At 62.1% G+C, this 10,933-nt stretch overlaps 1 protein-coding gene across 2 annotated transcripts in view; it reads right to left on the bottom strand.

Moving 5' to 3' along the window:
* The window catches only part of CPLX2 (complexin 2), a 15,457-nt gene extending 4,524 nt beyond the window's left edge, over nt 1–10,933 (bottom strand). Inside the window, exons 1-2 of one of the 2 annotated variants that reach the window (XM_057378555.1) lie at nt 10,819–10,933; nt 6,275–6,372 (exon numbers count right to left, since the gene is read on the bottom strand). The gene's annotated coding sequence lies outside the window, so the exon portion shown is untranslated. The remainder of the gene's footprint in view (nt 1–6,274; nt 6,373–10,818) is intronic. The other variant, XM_057378556.1, reaches the window with a different exon arrangement.

The raw sequence follows: 10,933 nt of genomic DNA, 5'->3' as shown, positions 1-10,933 counted from the left end.
CTCCCGCCCCCGGCGGCACGCGTGGGCCCGCCCGGAGCGACACCCCCCGCCACCGCACGGACCGGCCCCCGCGGGGGCGGCGGGATGCGGGACCCCTCCCGGGAAACGCCGCACGACCCCCGGGGAAACGTCCCGGGGAGCCCCGCACCGCTCGCCGGGTTGCGGACGGAGCCCCCCCGGACACCACCCCGCGCTCCCGCAGCGGAGGGACGGGGCAAGCGCCTCCCGCGCGGGGTTAATGATTCACCGCCGCGGCAATTACCGGGAGAAACGAGGCATTAATCAGCCGGAGGAACCCCCAGTCCGCACCCCGCSGCTCCCTCAACCGAACCTCCGACCTGCAGCACCCCGGCCCCTCTGCAGCGGTGCGGGGCGGCTGCGGGAGTTTAATTAAAGTCGCTGATAAATCATCTCACCCTCCCTCCCTTTTCCGCCAACAGCTGCCGCTCGGTGGCCCCAGTCTGGAATTTTTGGTGCCGTTGCCCCTGCGGGGCTCCCCGGGCGGGTGTGGGGTGCTCAGGGAGCAGATGCCAGCGGGGCTTTGCGGTGGCATCGAGGATATGATGCTYACAGAGCTCAGAACCCCTTTCAGCACAGGGTTCCCGGGCAGGAAATGGGGTACGCCAMCCTGCCTGATCTCCCTGCACCTGCCCGAAGAGAGATGGGCTCCTGCAGCTCCTCCCTGCACTGCAGGACAGGATTCCCCGGGTCTCCCACCCCTGTTCCAGTGCATAGGGACGGTGCGTGTCCCCTCAGAGGGGCAGCCGGTGCCTCCTAATTAATCCAGCCCTGTGCTCTTAGAGACAAGATGAGCCCTGTGCAAATCACATTAGTGGTGCTCGGAGCCGGGCTTTGGGATAGCTGGTGTTTAAYRGGGAGGCTCTGGAGCAGCAGCCTGYGGGGGCCYAGAAGAGGGCTGGAAAGGGTCTGGCTGCGGGGTCCCTTCTGGGATGTTCCCCCTAAACATSGGAGGCTGCAGGGAGCTGGGACAGACTGCAGCTGCCCCCACAAGCTCCTTGGGGTGGGCTGCGGAGGAGCTGCCGGCGCTGCTGGGGCTGCTGTGGGGAGGTTGGAGCGATGCAGCACGTGGGGCAGGAGTGGGGGGACATCCCGCAGCTAGGGGGACCAAAACTGGCTCGCAAGTGCCACCTCCACAGGAATGCGGCACCGACAGCTCTGTGTGCGTGCACCCGCTGCCAGCTCCYGCCTGACACACGGCCACTGCCACCGACAACTCTCAGCACAGGGACAGCACATCAGGGACTTGTCCCTCTTGTTCACCCGCTCTCCCTTCTCCCCAGAATACCCCCTGGCACAGCCCATCGCCACCAGTCCCGAGCCTTTAACCTGGCGCTGACCAAAAACTCCTTTTTCCACCTCCAAGGGAAAAATCCCTCCTGCCCTCATGCCCAGCCCCGCTCTGCCTGCTGGCAGCTGGTGGGACGGGCATGTGGGTGGCAAGACAGGCCTGCGCTTGGCCYGTCCGTCTGTCCGTCYGTCCGTCCTGCGGCAGCCCTGCTCCGGGCGTTGACGTCAGCGCTCCCGGCAGCCGGGCGGTGGGCGGGCGGCACCGCTCCTATTGTATTAAAAATAATACAGCGGAGCACAAATTCATTACAGATAAGTGTGACAGCCAGGAGGAATTAACGAGCCCGTCTCTCAGCGCCTGACAAACGCCTCCTTTTGTTCCTGGGATGGGTCCTTGAGTCTTTCAATCTTTGGAGATGGCTCGGCTCATTAAGCACGTCCTCCTCCAGTAGCTCCCAGTGTGCCAGAGGACTGCTCCCAGTATGAACTGAGGCCAAACTGGCGGGGACATCCCTTGTGCCAATGCCCAGTGCCAAGTAGGGCTTGTCCTTCTCCAGTGGCCTGGAGTACTGTCCCCGAGCGCTGTCCCCACGTGGGGTGCAGGGTGGCCAGGGGGAGGTGGGCGAAGCAGCCCCCGTCCCTGCTGCTGCGGGAAGCACGAGGCTCGTGTGAGCTGAGGCCACCCGCCCCAGCGCTCCAGCTGCCGGTGCCGGCAGCGCAACCGCAGCCGCCGGGCTGGCAGGCACCCAACTCTGCCCTGCTGGCCGTGATCCCCGGGGAGGAGCAGCCAAGGGCTTGTCACCAGCCCTGGGCATTGCCTCCTGCCCTGCACACCCCTGCTSCTGGGACAGGGATGGRTCCAGGGGACYCCCACAGTCCCAGAGCTCACCTAGCTCTGGATGGTGTTTGGGGGATGCTCCCGGGCACTCTTCAGGCCCAACTGYTCCTTGGCATCACCCTGGGCAGTGTCACCTGCTGGGTGGCTGCCTGGAACTGCTGGGGGAGGCAGGAAGGGAAGGGATGGGGAGGGGTGTGAGGGACTGGGGTAGCAGCACCACAGCCAAATGGAGGAGGAAGCTCTCAGCACTGCCAAACCCTGCAGGTCGCCCTTGTGGAGTTAGAGCAGGTGCCAGGGCCCCGACAGAGCCATGCTCCACTCCACGCTGGCACCAGGGAAAGGACATGAGGCTGGCTGGTGCCACCACACCGGCCACAGCATCCGCCATCAGCAACACTGGAGTGGCACCTGCCTGCTGGCATCKTCCCCATCGTCCCCAACAGCCAGACAGGGACCCTGCAAGGTCACAGCCTCTGCAGGCCCTTGCAAAGCTCCCAGGCACAGGCAGTACCTGCACCTGTCCCTGCAGCACTGCCGGCCCAGCCTGCTGCCACCCATTAGCACAGGGCAGTTATTCCACTTATCCGCCCCCCAACATCTTTGCAGAAAATAATTATTGGTCCTTCTCATTGCACCGAGGGATTAAAAGTGGTTAACTCCATTTCCAAAGGCTTTGTTATGTTGGTTTTCCCTCAGCTGCTGCACAAGGCGATTTCCACAGTGCCACTTAGGCAGCTTTTATCAGGTTGTCTTCTGGAGGTAATTGGGTTTTTCAGGAGCCTGTTTAAAATTCGTAACCCAGCCTCTTAAACAAAACAAAAACAGCAGCGGGGAGAAGAGGAAGCGGCAGCACGAAACATGCAGCAGCTGCAGCCTCTGAAGAGCAGCTCTGGTCCCTTGGGGCTGGCACCCGGAGGGGGCAGGGACAGGGACAGGCACCAGCGTGGAGACAGACAGACCCTCCAGCTCAGCGGCTGAGCACASACTGCTCGGGGACAAGGGGGACCCGGGGTCACTCCCTCGTGCTGTGCTCAGGGCCAGGCGAGTCTGTGGTGCTCAGAGCCACCCCCATGCAGGCCCTGGGGATGCCATGGCCACCGCTGTGCCCCCGCAGCAATGACAGACCCCCCAGCACRCATGGGGAGAGCCCGGCGCCCGCTCACCCGTTATCACACCCACAACACACACGGGGTGGGAAGGTGGCCTCGCTGTTTGTCCAGCACCCCTCAGGAGCCTTGGGGCCGGTGGGGAGGGAGGTGGGCTCGTCTGTAGCTCGACCCCAGCCCCACCGTGGTGCTCCCAACTGTGGGAGCAGCACCGTGACAGGGATCCCTGAGCTCAGCGGAGAGGGACAGAGCAAATGGGCCAAAGCCACCCTTATGGGGTAACTTYTGCTGGCCCCAAGCCCCGAGGGTGTCCCTGGCTGGGGAAGGCTCCTGCTGCCCMCCCTGCAGCCAGAGGGGCTCCGGGGCTGATGCTGTGGCTGCTCCTGCTCTCCTGCATCACTGCACGGGTCCGCCTGCATTCACACCCATCTGCATCGCTGTCACAGCCCTGTCACCGTSCCTCTGGCTGACCTGTCTGCCCTCTCCCCCTGGGGCACTGGGCACCCCAGCTCATCCCTGCCCCACTCTATGCTGTGGGGCACAGCGTGGGCCGGGGAGTGAGTGGGTGCAGGGAACTGCCACAGCAGATGGATGGTGGGGCTGGATCACGGAACTGCACGCAAGGAGGGATGTCCCCATCCCCGGGGGGACATTCACAGGAGCTGGCTGTGAACTGGAGCCTGCAGGGCCCCATCAGGCACCTTCGAGGGGGGAGGCTGCAGCTGAYGGAGGGATGGGGTGAGGAGCACACTGAGCCCAGGGCTCCCAGCTGCTCCCAGCATGGCCGTGTCCCAGCAGGACACCAGAGAGAGAGGGGTGCTCCCAGTGCTGCTCAGCCCTGCAGGGCTCCCCAGAATGACCATCTACACCTAATCTGCGTCACAGAGTGATGGAGGGGCTAAATCTCCCGGCGAGAGCTCCCAAGGACACATAGAGCAAGGTCCAGGCTCCAGATGAGAAGGCTCCAGAGTGGCTGGAATGTCAGCCATGGTGTGACAGAGCACCCAGGCTGCGCCACCACTGCTCTGTGCCCTGTGATGTGGAGCTCTGCTCATCCAGCTTCAGCTCAGGGCTGCCCAGAACCCCAAGGAGCCCACATGTCACGAGCACTGGGGCACGCTAGGATGGCCCTGTGAGTGCCAGGGATGGACACTGGGATGGACTGTGCCACTCGAGTGCTGCAGTGGTGACTCCTCATCCCCGCAGCTCCCGACTCCCAGCGTGTGTCCGGTGCCTCTGTGCCGTGCATTATTAAACAGAGGCACTGCAGCCCCTCGCTGTTTATCCTGGTGTGCCTGTGTGGGGACAGGCTGTGGGAGCTGCTGGGGCTCRCTGCACCCTCAGCCGCAACATTTAGGCTCACTGGAGCCTGGCCAGCTCCCCAAACAGGTTTGTGACCCCTGAGCTTACTCACCTGGCTGCTTCCAGCCCCCCACCCCACGGAGGATGGATCCCTGTGAAAAGGACACGGYGTTGCTCTCACCTGCACTGCCCTGCCCACAGCAGGTACAGCCCTGACATCCATGGCCTCTACAAGGGCATACCTGAGCCGAGTCCACCCCATCAATATTCACAGCAGCACACACACCCAGCTCTGCAGGGTCTGTGCGGAGCCCAGCTGGGCACAGCACACCAGACTCAGCTTGCCAAAAACCCCCCTGAGCCCCTGTGCTGCCTCCCCMCCACCCCAGCCTGGCACACACTGATATCCATCCTCACCACGCTGTCTGAGCAGGCATCACTGACTGAGGTGCTCGGGACTGTGTGGGAAGTGGAGGCACARGGATCATCTCCTGGCTCTGTGTCAGGATGGGATTTGTGCACCCGTTCCCCACAGAAAGCCTCAGAGCAGTTACACCCACCCTCATTTTACTGGCAGAAAAAAGACATGAAAGGGCATGACTGGCTCAAAACCGGGCATCCAGGTCATGGGAGAGCAATGGCAGCCCCCACCTGCCCCCTCTCCAGCTGAAATACCCTAAAAAACGAGACCCTGGGGTTCAGCCTCAGGATGATACACTGATGGTTTTGCAAAGATCCTGTGAGCTCTTTGGGGCACTCAGGTTGAGGACAGACATGGGGTGCTTTAATCCCCCTCAGTACCACCATGGGGAATGGGAGATAGTGAGGAGCAGGGATGCTTAGCCCAAACTCCCAGTCCAGGTCTGGAGCAGCATCTGCCTTTTGTGGGGGATTTATCCCATGGGAGGAGGGGTTTGGGAGCCCGGATGCCCCATGCCCTGGGCACCAGAGCGGGGTGAGGGAGGCAGCACCAGAGACACCCTGTCCTCGATGGCAGCAGATGGCTGCGTGCTGGGGGGACATCTGGGTGCCTGGGCTCCAGCCAAGCTGCAGCTCGGAGGGAGCACCATGAACCTGAGCTGCCCTGGCTGGGAAGGTGGGGAGGGTGAAATCCCTGYACCAGGAGGTTCTTGGGATGGCTGTGGGGCTTGCTGCCCACCCCAGCTGAGATTTCCCCCAGCCTGCCCGTGCTCGGGGTTTGTGATGTGGCATGACGCCGGACAGGCATGGTGCCACTCCAAGAGCTGCTGGGGCTCGGGCCAGGAAATTCATTCTTGGCTGCTTTCAGTGGGGTTTGGCTCGTACCTTTCCCATCTGGGGGCTTTCAAATGGAAAAAAAAAAAAAAAAAAAAAAAAAAAAAAAAAGGAAAAAGAAGAAAGGAAAAAAGTCCTGGCCCTGTGCCACCTCCACAGTCACCATCACTTGCCATGGTCTCCAGGTGGGACCGTGCCCAGCATCTGCCCAGAGCCTGAGCTGGTCCTCATTCCCATGGCCTCTGCTGGTCCTGAGCTGCTTCAGGAGCCTCTTGCCCTGCATCAAGGTGTCACCAAGATTCCCGTGATGGACCTCCCTCCATCTTGAGTACCTGACTGGCTCCACTGAGGCAGCCCCAGGTGGCCTCTCTGAGCCTCCCCATCCATCCCATGGCTGTGCTGTGCCCCCCATACCAGAGGGAATKAAATGGCCCCCCAGCCCCCCACGAGCCACAGCGCTGCCTACCTTGGTGTGTGCAGCACCAGGTGTCTGCTGCTTCAGCACCTAACGCAGGGGGACAAGGAGCTCACGGGGGTGGCTGGGCATCGCAGGGAGAGCAGGGCCTGCAGAGACACCAACAGCGACAGCATGAGAGCCTTGGAGGGGCCAGACAGAGTGGAATCACTTGATGGGTGATGGACAGAGCACAGCACTGCTCRCTGCCCTCTCCTCAACCTGCCTGGGGCTGTGTGCTCCCCACATCCCGAGCTCCAAGGATGGAGGAGCAGCCTGCTGCCAGGAGCCACCATCTCCCTGCAGGTGGGAGCCCAGCAGGCCRTGCAGAAGGTGACAGGCTGCAGGAGATGGAGGCTCATCAGCATATTTGGTCTTCTCTTGGGTCAGGGGCACCCGCTCTGCTGCTGGCAGAGGGCTCCTGGACGTCTCTGCGGGCACCCGGCAGTTTGGATGCCTTCATTAAAAATTTACAGGGCTCTCAACTCTTCAAGGGTTTTAAGATTTCACATTAACTCTGCCTTCCTTAGCTTGCACATGATGAATTTCCTCTTTGGAGAACATAATGGCAAGTTAAAACAAGCCACCAAACAAAAGTCCTTGCTCAGAGTCAGCAGCTGGAGGAAGCCTGACGCTGCTCTGGGCTCCTTACTCCTGCTGGACCTCAAGAAACTTCTGTCTGGGGAACTCATCCCTTCCTCAAATGTCCTTGAAATCCCCCTGTGATGCCTGGGGACATGCAGGGGGTACTCCTGGGGTATGCTGGCCCGGGCAGGGGCTGTGCAGGGTGCTGGGTGCCATGTGGCAGTTTTTGGGTGGGCTGACCCTGTGGCTCGTGTCACAGTSACACGTGTCATGAGTGTGATTTTTCCTCTACAACTCGAGGAGCAGGTTCCTGGGGAAGTTACAAATTCATCCTGACTTCAAGGAAAGGCTTTTCCTTCACCCTGGGGAAGGAGGGAGGCTTTGGCAAATTGGAGATAAACATATGACCCATGGGAGACAGGGGAAACACACGCAAACACTGAYGCTGTGGAGGAGCAGGGGTTGGGATGGATGGAGCCTGCATTTTTAAAAGCTTTACAGAGCAGTGATGCCTCATTCCAACCCCAGGAGCAGGAGGCACTGACAGCCCCTGGGAACAGGTTTTGGGGAGGTTGGCTGTGGAAACAGCCAAAGGGTCCCCAGTGGGACTTTGGAGGAGACCCTGGAATGGTGACTGGTGCCCTGGGAAAAGCAGTGCTGAGAAACTTTGGAAAGGGCTCAGCAGCAGCAGCGTGAAGGTGACCTTAGCTGGGGACAACCAGTGYGTCCTTTGGGATGTGGGAAGGCTGTGGAGCAGGGTGAGACGGGCTGCAGTGCTGCAGGGATGTGTGCCCGGGGGCGTCTGGTTTCCAGACAGTGCTGCGCCGAGGAGACAGCTGGGCTGGGACAGAGGCACTTGGGCTCTGCTGGACGTGCCCTGGGGTGCAAACCAGCAGAGATTTATTTGCTGAAACCCCAGAGGGTGGGAAGAGCAGTGACACCCTGCCCAGGTATCTGAGAGGATGCTGAGAGTCCTGAGGGGTGCTGCTCCAGTCCCTGCAGGGTATTTTTCATTTGAGCCAAACCAAAGAGGTTTTTTTTCTCCTTTGCAATGGGCAGAACCTGCCAGTGCTGTGAAGATGCATCTCACCTGGACAGCTGCTCTAGGTCTGTCTGTCCAGGCAGCCAGACACCAACCACAGCCAAAAGCAGAGGACAGGGAAGAGCAGAGCAGRGTGGTGGTGCCAGAACAGCCCCAGCTCCAGGGACAGCAGTGCCCCCAGGTGCTGGAAGGGATGTTTTGGTCCACTGAAATCTGGACACAAGACACAATATTCAGGAAAATCTTAATTCTCGAGATGAGCCATCAGTGAGTCCACAGCTCCTCTGCTTTGGCACCTCTTGCTCTCAGCACCCTGCTTGGATAGCTGAGCTTGTCTGAATATCTGTGAGGGCTGGGGAAGGAGGAGAGTGAGCAGCACGGGCTAAGGAACTCAGGGCACATCTCAAAGCACTTCCTGCCTCGGGAAGATGCTCCTGGGACCTGCCTTGGGTCTGGCACCAGCTCCCTGCCTGGGCACCAGGAGAAGGAAGGTTCAGAGTCAGTGTTTGGGGACAGTCTGTGCTGGCAGGAAGCTGTCCTGGCTCTCGTGCAGGGGTGCAAAGGGCTCAGGGTGCCATCAGCAGCCCCCAGGGGTGTCCCCCAGCTGAGGTCCCGTACCTGAACCGACCTGCCTTGCCTTCAAAAAGCAGATCCTCAAATATCTCAATGCCTCTTGCACAACTCCTCTTGCCTCAGATGGGGGCARGTCTGGGTCACACCATTGCGGGGCTCTGGGATTTGACTGAGAGGAGCAACGTTTCTTAGCCTCTGGTGAGTGTCACAGCAGGGGCTGGTGMCACCAGTTAGGGAGGGATGGAGCTGCTGTGTACAGGAGGAGCAGGGCCTGTGGTACAGAACAACACAATAAAGRTGACAGTGGCTCCTGGCGAGGCACTGGGTGATCCTGAAGGCACAGCCTGGAGAGCCCACAGCTGGACAGGGCAGATGGTTGGGGTCTCTGCAGCCAGGAAGGCTCTGTGGGAGCAGGAGAGGCGCAGGGGAAAGCTCCTGGGACGAGGAGCAGAGAGCGCTCAGGCGAGAGCAGCCCGCAGGAGCRCAGCTTGTTTACCCTGGCAGAGCAGGCCTGATTGCTCTCTATAAATACACCCGGCGAATAAACACCGGGCACGGACGGGGATCGCTGCAACTCCACGATGATTCTGGCACGAGAACAAATGGGAAGGGCTGGCCAGGAACACACAGAGCCTGCGGGCCACAGCAGAGATCCTCTGGCCGTGGAGAGGGTCCTGTGGGTCCAGCCCTGGCTGCTGGGGTGGCGAGTGATGCCCGAGSGCTTGGGCTCGGTGCCGTGGGAGAGGCAGCAGCAGTGACAGAGCAGAGCTCCCAGGCCACGGGGGCACAGCAGTGCCCAGGGGTAGGAACGGAGATGTGCCACACTGCCAGTGATCGCTGCCTCTTCCCCAGGAGGGTTTTGCACAGTGCTGGACCTCTGCTGGGACTTCTCCATCTCCAGAGCRTAAACCAGGCTGGGCAACTCGACACAGCTTCCCTTGGCTCCTGACATGGGCCTGTGGGCTGTGCCGGGCAGCAGCCTCTGCAGAAACCCAGGCAAGAGCCAAGGTGTGAACCACAATCGTCCTCCAGTGCTGTGAGGTGTTCAGGGCTCTGTCTGCTCAGGGTCATTTCAATACTAATGTCATCACGCAAGGCAATCGAAGAAACAAACACTCGGCCCACGGCCAAGAGAGACTTTGAGACATTTTTCTGTGCCAGTTTGTCTCAGCTGAGCTGTCTCCAGTTTCCCCAGGATGGTGAGGGTCAGACACGGAAAGCAGTGCCACTGGATGGGGACTGAGCTCCTTTGTTTCCATACTGGAGCCTGTCCTGACAACCCTCGGTGTCCTGCAGCCTCAGGGGCACGAGGACAGGTGTGGCAGGAGGACACTTCTCTGCACGCTGACCCGTCATCCTCTTCCTCAATCCTCTGTTTACCAAACCTGACACCTCAGCGTGGCTCAAACCGCTCCGGTCCCTTCCCCAGCCCTGGCCAGCAGCTGCCACCACCGCAGAGCCCGGCTGGCTGCTCGGAGAAGCCCCGAGCCCCGTTCTGAGCGCTGGTGCCAGCCCCGCTTCGCCGCTCTGACTCACCGCCCTGCCAGCCTCGGGCAGTGGCTGCCCGGTCACGCTCGTGCCATGCGGGCGGCGGTGCCACCGCGTGTGCCAAGGCCTGGATGGCGACAGCCACCTGCCCGTGTGCTGCAGCCGCGGTGCTGAGGAACGGCGGGGACAGGGGATGGAGAGCGGGGGGCTTGCGAGGCGCCTTGTGGGGATAGCGCGGGGGGAAGAGGGGTTGAATCCCAGGGGGCTGGGGACGGTGCGGCTGGAATGCTCCACGAGCGATTGGACTTAGAGCGGGGTGGAGGAGGGAGCCACTGCTGGGGAGGCTCGRGAAGAGCCCGGCAGGTACCGGGAGCTCCCCACAGCAGAAAGGAGCGCGGAGCCCCCGGCTGCAGGCAGGGGGTGATGGCGGGATCAGGTCGCATCCCCTCCCTGCCCACGGCCCCGCTCTGCGGAGCGCCCCCGCAGGGCACGGCCAGGCACGGAGGGGCCGGAGAGGGGGATGCAARGCGCGGTCCGGGGGTGACAGCCCTTCTCCTGCCGTGCCCCGCACATCGGCGTGTCCCCCTTCCCCAGAGCTGCGGGTGGGCAGTCCGGGGGCGCGCCGCTCARCCCTGCATCTCGCACCCGCACCCCGCATCACCCGCATCCTTCCCCGCACCCCGCATCACCTGCATGGCTCCCCGCATCCCGCCCCGCATGCCGCATCCCGCCGCTCCCGGCCGCCGCCCCGTTATATAAGCCGGCGGCCCCGGGAGGCTCGGCGGGCCGATCCCCGCGCCCGTGCCCGGCCCCCCCGGGCTCTGCGGCACGGCGGGCCCGGCACGGCCCGGCCCGGTCCCGCACCCACCTGGCTGGCTCTGGCTCCGGTGCGCCCCGTCCGCCCCCGGCGCAGGGAAGGAGCCGCCGCCGGAAGGGAGGCGGGAGCCGTAGCGGTACCAGGGGGGGCCCGGTGCTGGCTCCCC

The sequence above is a fragment of the Malurus melanocephalus genome, unplaced genomic scaffold (genome assembly GCF_030028575.1).
Source record: "Malurus melanocephalus ecotype Western Australia unplaced genomic scaffold, MMel_1.1 scaffold_362, whole genome shotgun sequence".
Classification (NCBI taxonomy): Eukaryota; Metazoa; Chordata; class Aves; order Passeriformes; family Maluridae; genus Malurus; species Malurus melanocephalus.
The sequence above is the reverse complement of the archived record's forward strand: the minus strand, read 5'-3'. Positions and strand labels throughout refer to the sequence as shown.